Genomic DNA, 10,379 nt, shown 5'->3' with positions numbered 1-10,379 from the left:
TTGATAGTTTTTTTTTTAATATCATACCTTTGATATTTCTGATTTTATATACATTTCATTTATCAACATTTTATATACATTTACAATGTCACATAATTGATGTGTTGGGATTTCTGCATCTTTCAGTCAACTGTGTGCTTGAAAAAGTGTCATACATCATGGAATAATACATAAAATAGCCTTTCTCTTCCTAACTAATTTCCCCATCAAGAATGCTTTTAAGGCTTATTAATATTATGCTCATGAAAATTAAAAGATTGTAATACAGGCAGATAGATCTCTATTGTTATTTTCATATATTTTTGACATTAAAAATGCCAAAATCTTTTTCCACATCTTTGGTAGATCACTCTACAACATCAGTGCCGTCATATGTTTTTCATCTTCAGCATATATCTCTTTCTATGTAGTCTTGATACAATACTGCTGCTTTTTTCATCTTTCTTCTCTATAGTGCCATTTCTCTCTCTTTTGGTTTTTAGGATTTCCAATTTGGTATTTAATTGAAGATTTTTAATTTGTTCTTTTTCTAGTTTTTTAAAGTTGCATGCCCAATTCATTCATCTGCTTTTTCTCTGTTTTATTAATGTAAGAGTTTAGAGAGATAAAATTTCCCCTAAGTACTACTTTGGCTGTATCCCATAAATTTTGGTATGTTGTCTCATTGTTGTCATTATCTTTAATGAAATTATTGTTTTTCTTATTTAATCTTTGACCCACTTATTCTTTAGGATTATATTATTTCATTTCCAATTAATTTTTAATCTATCTTTCTACTACCCTTTATTGAATGTAATTTTTATTGCATTATAATCTGAAAAGAATGCATTTAATATTTCTGCCTTTCTCCATTTCATTGTAAGATTTTCATGCCCTAATACATGGCCAATTTTATGTAGGTGCTATGTATCACTGAGAAAAAGGTATATTCTTTTCTTTCCCCATTCAGTTTTCTCCAGAGGTCTATTATATCTAACTTTTCTAAAATTTTATTTACCTCCTTAATTTCTTTCTTATTTTGTGGTTAGATTTATCCAGTTCTGAAAGGGGAAGGTTGAGGTCCTCCACTAGTATAGTGTTACTATCTATTTCCTTCTGTAACTCATTTAACTTCTCCTTTAAAAATTTGGATGCTATACCATTTGGTGCATGTATGTTTAGTATTGATATTACTTCATTGTCTGCGGTACCTTTTAGCAAGACGTAGTTTCCTTCCTTATCTCTTTTAATGAGATCTATTTTTGCTTTTGCTTTCTTTAAGATCATGATTGCTACCCCTGCTCTTTTCTCTTCAGCTGAAGCATAATAGATTCTGCTCCAGCCCCTTTACTCTTTATCTCTTTGCTTCAAATGTGTTTCTTGTAAGCAACATATTATAAGATTCTAGTTTTTAATCTACTCTACTATCTGCTTCCATTTTATGGGTGAGTTCATCCCATTCCCATTCAGTTATGATTACTAATTGTGTATTTTCCTTCATCCTGTTTTTCTTACTGTTTCTCCTTCTCTCTCTCTCTCTCATTTTACCCTTTCCTTCCTCACCAGTGTTTTGTTCCTGACCACCACCTCCCCTAATTTGCCCTTTCTTGTCAGTCCCCCTCTTTCTTAACCCTCCTACCCTCCTACTTCTTTAAAGGGTAAGATAAATTTCTATTCCCAACTGATTGTGTATATTATTCCCTCTTTGAGCCAATTCTGATGAAAGTAAGGTTCAAGTGATGCCCACCACCCTCCCCATCTTTCTGTCCACTGTAATAGGTCTTTCACACATCTTCATGTGAGACAGTTTGCCCCATTCTACCCTCTTCCTTCCCTCTGCTCCCAGTGTAATCTGCTCTCTCACCCCTTAATTTTTTTTATATCATCCCATCGAAATCACCTTATACTGGGGCAGCTAGATGGCACAGTGGATAGAGCACTGCCCCTGAAGTCAGGAGGACCTGAGTTCAAATCCAGCCTCAGACCAAACACTTGACACTTACTAGCTGTATGACCCTGGGCAAGTTGCTTAACCCCAATTGCCTAAAAAGGAAAAAAAAATACAAAAAAAAATCACCTTATACCCTCTTCTCTATGTATACTCCTCCTAACTGATATAGTTCTTAAGATTTATAAGTATCATTTTCTTGTGTTGGAATGTAAACAGTTCAGCCTTATCAAAACTGTTATGTTTCCTCTTTCCCGTTTACCTTTTTATGCTTGTCTTGAGTCTTGTATTTTAAAATCAATTTTTTTTCTTCAACTCTAGTCTTTTCATCAGGAATGCTTGAAAGTCCTCTGTTTCATTGAATGACCATTTTCCCCCCAAAGGATTATGCTCAATTTCACTGGGTAGGTGATTCTTTGTTGTAATCTTAGCTCCTTTGCCCTCCAGAATAACATATTCCAAGTCCTCCAATATTTTAATGTAGAAGCTGCTAAATCCTGTGTAATCCTGACTGTGGCTCCACAACCTTTGTAGTGTCTCTTTCTGGCTCCTTGACCTGGGAGGTCTGGAATTTGGCTGTAATATTCCTGGGAGTTTTCATTTTGGGATCTTATTCAGGAAGTGATTAGTGGATTCTTTCAATGTCTTTTATTCTCTGGTTCTAGGATAACAGGGTAGTTTGTCTTGATTTCTTGAAACATGATTTTTTAAATTTAATTAATTTATTTTGATTTATCAACAATCACTTCCATATGCTTTTAGTTTAAAATTTTTCTCCCCCTCCCTCCCCATCCCCCTCCCCAAGACGGCACACAATCTGATATAGGTTATACATATACATTCTTATTAAACATATTTTCACATTAGTGATGTTGGAAGTAAGAATTAGAACCAATAGGAGGAACCAGAAAGAGGAAACAAAACTCAACAGAAGAAAAAAAAAATAGTAAATAGTATGCTTCGATCTGCATTCAAACTCCATTGTTCTTTCTTTGGATATGGATAGCATTTTCCATCACGAGGCCTTTGGAGATGTCTTGGATCCTTGTATTGCTGGTAAGGGTTAAGTTTATCAATTAGTCATCACACAACAGGGCTGTTGTGTACAACGTTCTCCTGGTTCTGCTCACTTCACTCAGCATCAGACCTTACAAGTCTTTCCAGGTTTTTCTGAAGTCAGCCTGTTCATCATTTCTTATAGCACAACACTATTCCATTACATTCATATACCACAACTTGTTTAGCCATTCCCCAATTGATGGGCATCATCTCAATTTCCAATTCTTTGCCACCACAAAAAAGAGCTGCTATAAATATTTTTGTACATGTGGGTCCTTTTCCCATTTGTATGATCTCTTTGGGATATAGCCCTAGAAGTGCTATTGCTGGGTCAAAAGGTATGCACATTTTTATAGCCCTTTGGGCACAGTTCCAAATTGCTCTTCAAAATGGTTGGATCATTTCACAACTCCACCAACAATGTGAAATGTGATTTTTTGATCATGGCTTTCTGGTAGTCCAATAATTCTTAAATCATCTCTCCAGGATCTATTTTCCAAGTCAGTTGTTTTTTCAATAAAATATTTCATATTTTCCTTTATTTTTTTCATTCTTTTGATTTTGTTTGATTCTTTCTCTTCTTGCTCTGTATTGCCTTGCTAATCTTTTATCAGCTATAATTATTTTAATAGGATAAAAAGTAACTGTGTGATTTATAGAGGAAGATATAGAGCCAGAAAAACCTGTATAACTGAAATTATGATGTAATCCAAGGGAAATTCCTGTGTTAGTTGACCTAAGGAGTGTAACTATAATCGTTATAAGAGTACGTGACTATATTAATCTTTATACTAAAATGTAGTAACTTGCCTTGAGTTTCTGATGTAAAAGGACCCTGTTTTTCACAAGAGCTTGCTTGAGTAAAAGAGAACTGATTTGTACAATAGCACACCTTTTTTTTTTTTTTATCATCCCCACAATACATGAACCAAGAGACCTATAAATAAGTGTGAATTTTGTATCTCGAGTTCTCAGACCATACTGGGCAGACTGTAGACCCATCTTTGTTTCTCTTAATAAAGGCTGGTTTCTTTGCCCAGAAAGGCTTCTCAGTTTCTTTCCTCCAAATGTTATTGTGCTGTAAGAAACAATACATAAAAGGGATACAGAGAAGTATGGGAAGACTTATATGAACTGATTCAAAATAGAATAAGCGCGAGAAAACTGGTATATAAACAACACTAACAAAGGAAATGGAAAGAATGAAAAAGAATGAAACTGATAACTATGTAATTATAATAAGACAGCTTGTCCTCCACAGAGAAAATTAACCTCCCTACCTTTCTTTGCAGAGGTGAGTAGCTATAAGCATGGAACATTGCATATAGTATCAAATTTAACTATTGAATTGGTTATTTTTGCTAACTGCTTTTTTTCTTCATTTTTTTTGTTCTTTGTTATAAGGGATGGCTCACTAAGGAGAGGAGCAAAAGGGAAATAAAGGTGATGTAAAAACACAAGATAATAATAAATTGTAATTTATGTTTTTAAAAATGCAAATCCCCTGGGAGGGCAGAAGAATAATATAAATAGAGAAAAAAGATCTTAATAAAAGAGGTTATAGCTACTTAGAAGTTAAGATTTCAGATCTGGAATACCAAGAGATAGAACCGAGCCTCTTGGAAATTTTAATGTTCTAACCTTTCACTTTTTTTTTTTAAATTATACTAGCTGGGGTGTAGGGTGTGTTTAGGAAGGACTAGTACCTCTGGTGTGAGGGCTGCTGTGCCCTTTTCAGGGCTGCTTTCCACCTTTCATGCCCACTTAACTTTCACATGTGGCTCCAAGAAGCTGTAGCATGTGCAGTGACCACATCCTGGCAAACTGTTTCAGCAGACAGACTAAACCAGGTTGAGAGTAACTGAGGGCTCTCAAACCTTTCAGTAAGTTAGATGTATGTCTACCCCAAGCATATGAAGACATCCCCCTGTGGAATCGGCAGATGAGAACAATTAGTTCCAATGGCCAGGAAGGTGACTGAAGCAGATGCTATGGAATGCTCAGAGCCTGGTTAAACAATAAAGATACCAAGGTCATCCACTGCATCCTCAGCCATCACCAGTCATCCTGACTTTGTCCAGCCACTGGACTTTGATGACTCTGAAAGAGAGAGGCCGATGACTTTGTCCAACTCTGCCTCACTTAAATTCAATTTATGTGCAAACCAAAAGACTTCACCCATACCATTTTACCAAATTTACCTATCTCAAAGTCCTGTGGCAAAAGGCAAGTGATGAAGCAGCAAATGCAGATACACTGGGAGCTGTAGTCACAACCCTACACACTGGTGGTCTAGGCCATAGGGTTATCTTCCACTAGACTGAAGGGGGATTTGCCAGCCCCTGCGTGTCTGAGTAGCCTTCTTAAGATTATACTGCTCATTATCTGGTATAAGGAAGGGGCTAGAAAAGGTGCCCTAAAAATTTTCAGCTTCACCTAACCTAATCCTGGCCTGCTTATCATGGTAGGTAGAGATCCTGCTCTGATTGAAACACACACACATATACGCATGCATACATGCACACACACACACACACACAAAATGTGCAAAAATTTTTGTGGAGATGAGTCCACTCACCATTGGTACATGGAATGCGCTCACACTTATGGACAACAAGAAATTCAGTAGACTTGAAAAACGAACAGCTTTTGTTGCATGAGAACTCAGCAGGTATCAGATCTAAATAGCAGCCTTGAGTGAAACAAGGCTGGCAAATGAAGGCCAGCTTATTGAAGTCAGAGCTGGATACATGTTTTTCTGTAGTGGCTACTGGCATGGGGAATGCCATGAAGCTGGCATAGGTTTTGCAATCAAAACTAATCTAGTCAACAAGCTTGTATGTCTCCCAAAAGCAGTGAATGACTCTCTCACGACAATGGGATTGAGACTTGTAGGAAAGTGGCACACCACCATCATCAGTGCATATGCTCCCACCATGATGAACCCTGATGAAGTCAAAGAAAAATTTTATGAAGACCTGGAGACCGTCATGATCAATGTGCCAAAAGATGACAAGCTTGTAATTCTGGGTGACTTTAATGCCAGAGTAAGCAGAGACTTTCAGACATGGCAGGGAGATCTTGGGAAGAGTGGAGTCAGAAACAACAACAACAATGGTCACTTAATCCTGAAGACTTGTGTATCTCATGGCTTTCTCATCACCTACATTGTCTTCCATTTACCTAAATGCAATAAAATTTCATGAATGCACCCTCACAGCAAACATTGGCTTTTAATAGACTATGCCTTTCTAAGGAAAAGAGATAGGATTTGAGAGTGATGAAGGTGATGGGTGGCACAGAGTGCTGCGCCAATCATAGACTTATCCTCTCCAAGCTAAACATTCATATTCAACCAAAGTGGTGGCCCCAAGGCATGATGACTACTAGAAGACTTAATGTCAATGGATTGGAATGCTTCTCTCTGCGTATACAGTTTGTTGCTAACTTGGAAGGAAAGCTGAGTCAACACAGTTGGCAATAGCAGAGCAGAAAAGGAGTAAAAAGCTTTCAGAGGTTTGGTATACAGCAGTTCATTTACTCATCTGAGCCAGAACACTCAAACATCAAGATTGGTTTGAGGAAAGTAACGGGGAAATTCAGAAGCTGCTAAACAAAAAACAAAAACGCCACCAGCAGGATTGTTCACCCATCTCTAAGAAGGCAGCATTTAACTCCACCAAAAGTAAAGTACAAGCAGAACTTAGAGATGTGAACAATTCTTGGCTCAGTAAAAAAGCAGATGAAATTCAGTTTTATACTGATAGTAACAATCCAAAGCACTTTTATGATTCCTAAAGGCTATATATGGGTCACAGATCTAGAGTGCATCTCAACTACTCAGCTCCGATGGAGTCACTTTGGTTAGTGATCAAGGATATGATTCTGGAGAGATGGATTGAAACTTCCATGGTGTTTTCAACAGACCATCATCAACCAATGCTGAAGCCACTGACCATATACCTCAGGTTGAAGTCAATCCCTCTATAGCCAAACTTCCAACTGAAGAAGAGGTTTTGAATGCTGTTATGTTCATCTGGTGTGGCAAAGTACCTGGTACTGAGATTCTAGCTGAGATTTACAAGGTAGGTGGTTCACTGCTCATACAAAAGCTAACTGGAATCTTCTGGGTTATATGACAAGAAGAAGTTATCCCCCAGAAGTTCAAGGACGTCTCCATTGAGGCATTTCTATAAAGGAAAAGGAAATAGGTTGTCCTGTGACAATCACAGGAGGGGGGTCTTTCTCTTAGTCATTGCTGGCAAGATTCTTGCCAGAGTTTACCTTAATAGGCTGATCCTTCATCTGAAAGATGTTCATCTACCTGAGAGCCAGTGTGGCTTCAGAAAGGGCTGACCAATGGTAGATATGGTGTTTGCTGCCTGACAACTTCAGGAGAAATGCCAGGAACAGAACAGAGGTCTGTACATATTCGCCGATCTGACCAAGGCATTTGATACTGTCAGTCATGAATGCTTATGAAAAATAATGTCAAAATTTGGTTGGCCAGAGTTTATTAGTATTATATGTCAATTTCATGATGGTATGCTTGCCCTGGTTCTGGATAATGGACAATGCTTTCATGCTTTCCCAGTCACCAATGGAGTTAAGTAAGGCTATGTGCTTACTCCCATACTTTTCAGCATGATGTTTTCAGCAATGTTGTCAGATGCCTTCAATGAGGATGAATATGGCATCAATAGGTCAGCTACTGCACTGATGGAGACACCCTGTTTTCCAGAGCTAAGGCCCAGCAAGCAAGCTTGTGCCCTGAGCTTGGCATAACAACCCTTTTCACTCACCCTCTGACAAAATCACATAATTATTGTATTGCTTTGACCAGCACCAGGTGTTCTCTGATCCCTAACAAGCACCAGACCAGTTCAGACAAGTACCTATGTTCTGGTCATGAAGCCCTGCTATGAATCAAGTTTGTCTCATTGTTACTGTTACCCCTCATTGTCAGGGCTATAGTTCATTGCACAGCCATTAGTATAAGTATTGAGTAAGTACTGATATTTGGCCACACTATTGATATTTGGCCACACTAAAGTGGAACCCCCCACTAGGGGCAGGGCCCCGCCATGTGTCCTAGCTTACAAACTGTTGCCCTCACTTTGAAATTAAACTTGTTTGATTCCTGACTCTAGCCTTTGGCTGAAAGAGGGCTTGGGTCGAATTCTTTTGGGTAGCACCCGTGTGTTATGATTTTGGGGTCCCAGCACCCCTAAACCCCTACACTTCAACATACCCATGAGCAGTTAGTGTTTCTCCAATTAGTTAGTTCTGTACTTATTACTGAAAAGTGTTTTATAGTTAAATTCTTATACTCCCTGGTAATCTTGGAAGATAAACTTCCAAGTAATTTATCCATTTTGTAGTTATTTTAAACAGAATTTCTCTTTTTAGCTCTTCTTGCTGGGTTTTGTTGGTTATATGTCAGAGTAGTGATGATTTGTATGGATTTATTTTATATCTTGCAAGTTTGCCAAAAGTATTATTTCAATTAATTTTAGTTAACTCTCTAGGGTTCTCTAAGTATACTATCAGATCATCTACAAAAAGTGATAATTTTATGGGGCAGCTAGGTGGCACAGTGGATAGAGCTCCAGCCTTGGAGTCAGGAGGACCTGAGTTCAAATCCAGCCTCAGACACTTAACACTTTGTAGCTGTGTGATCCCGGACAAGTCACTTAACCCTGATTGCCAAAGTAAAAACAAACAAAAGAAGTGATAATTTTACATATGCCTATTCCCTCAATTTCTTGTCTTATTTTTATAGCTTGCATATCACAATGGTAAACATTAGTGGTAAAAAAAAAAAGGGGGGGAGTATTCTTGCTTTAACCCTTATCTTATTGAAGAAGTCTCTAACTTTTCTCTATTATATATGTTTGCTTTTATATTTAGATAAATACTATTTGCTATATTAAGTAAAGGTCCATTTACTCCTATGATTTAGTTATTCATAAAAGTGAGGGTTAGATTTCATCAAGACCATTTTAAATATCTATTGTTAAAATCATATGATTTTTTATTATTTACATTATTAAACTGGTTTGTTATATTTATGGTTTTCCTTATGTGGAACCAACTCTGCCTTCCATTAGAAACTGGACTCTCATAACTCTGGAGGAAAGAGTGAGGCTGATGACTTTGCACAGCTCTGCCTCATTTAAATCTAATTCATTCTCAAACCCCTAGTTTTCACTCTCTCCTTCCCAAGATTCAAAAGTTGGGGTAGAAACCAGAAGAATTAAAAAGAAGTGTCTGTACTAACACAGGGGATTTGCCATTAAAATAGGAACATCCATAAAGACCTGGGACCTATGGGTTTTTTACTGATACAGACTCACAGACTACCTTCAATCTGGGGTAGCTTGTCAGGGTAGATCCACATGTGAGCTCAGGGCAGGGGTAGGTGCTGCAGGAGGTTAAAGAATCTTTTGACATTTATCCTCCATGGACTTGGCATCCCAGATGAGGCCTTGAAAATTTATCTATGCACTTCCTCATTCAGATAATTTATAAACATGTTAAATTTCAAGTCTCTGCCCTAGGCCCTGGGTGACCCCTTTTATTTCTACTTTTCCCTTCAAAAAAGCCTCTACTGATTCCAACTTTTTGTTTTCTGTATTTATCCTAATTCTCTAAAGGACAAAAAAAGTATCTTCTCTCTAAATTACTGCCCTTAAAAAAAATAGCTAGGGTCCTGGTGTGCCTTGTCAAAACTCTTTGAAAAGCCTAAATAAGGTCTGTGTCATGGGTCCTTCCCACGTTCCTAAAGAAGATTTATCAATTTCTCCTTACAGAGACTATTAGTGCAGACACATCCAGGTTTCTGTTTTTAAATAAGCCCTAATTCAAGGCGCATCCAACCCTTACCTGGCCAACCCTCCCTTCTTACAACACCAGCCCCGCCCTTCTCTGGTCACATTCTAAAGGATCCGGGCTGCCACTAGTGGTGGTGCATGGTCGTTTTTCAGTTGCGTCCTACTCCTCATGATCCCCTTTTGGGGTTTTCTTGGCAAAGATACTGGAGTGGTTTGCCATTTCTTTCTCCAGCTCATTTTTCATACGAGAAAACTGAGGCAAACATGGTTAAGTGCCCAGGATCACACTGCTTCTAAGTGTCAGAGCCCGTATTTGAACCTAAGGCCTGGCGCGCTACCCACTGCGCCACCTAGCGTCCCATCCAGCCTTAAAGAGCCTCTGGTTCTTTGACAGTTACTAAGGAAGGTCTCCCAGAGATGTTTCTGTCTGGGATGAAATCCTTCTGTCCCACCCATCGACCCCAGCTGAAATGCTCTTCTACCACAATTTCAAAGTCCTACGATCCCTCCCCACCTTTTCAACTCTTGTCCACTCCAACTCCAGGCTACAGAGTTCCACC

Source organism: Vombatus ursinus, unplaced genomic scaffold, assembly GCF_900497805.2.
Source record: "Vombatus ursinus unplaced genomic scaffold, bare-nosed wombat genome assembly UNPS02014786.1, whole genome shotgun sequence".
NCBI classification, from domain to species: domain Eukaryota; kingdom Metazoa; phylum Chordata; class Mammalia; order Diprotodontia; family Vombatidae; genus Vombatus; species Vombatus ursinus.
The sequence above is the reverse complement of the archived record's forward strand: the minus strand, read 5'-3'. Positions refer to the sequence as shown.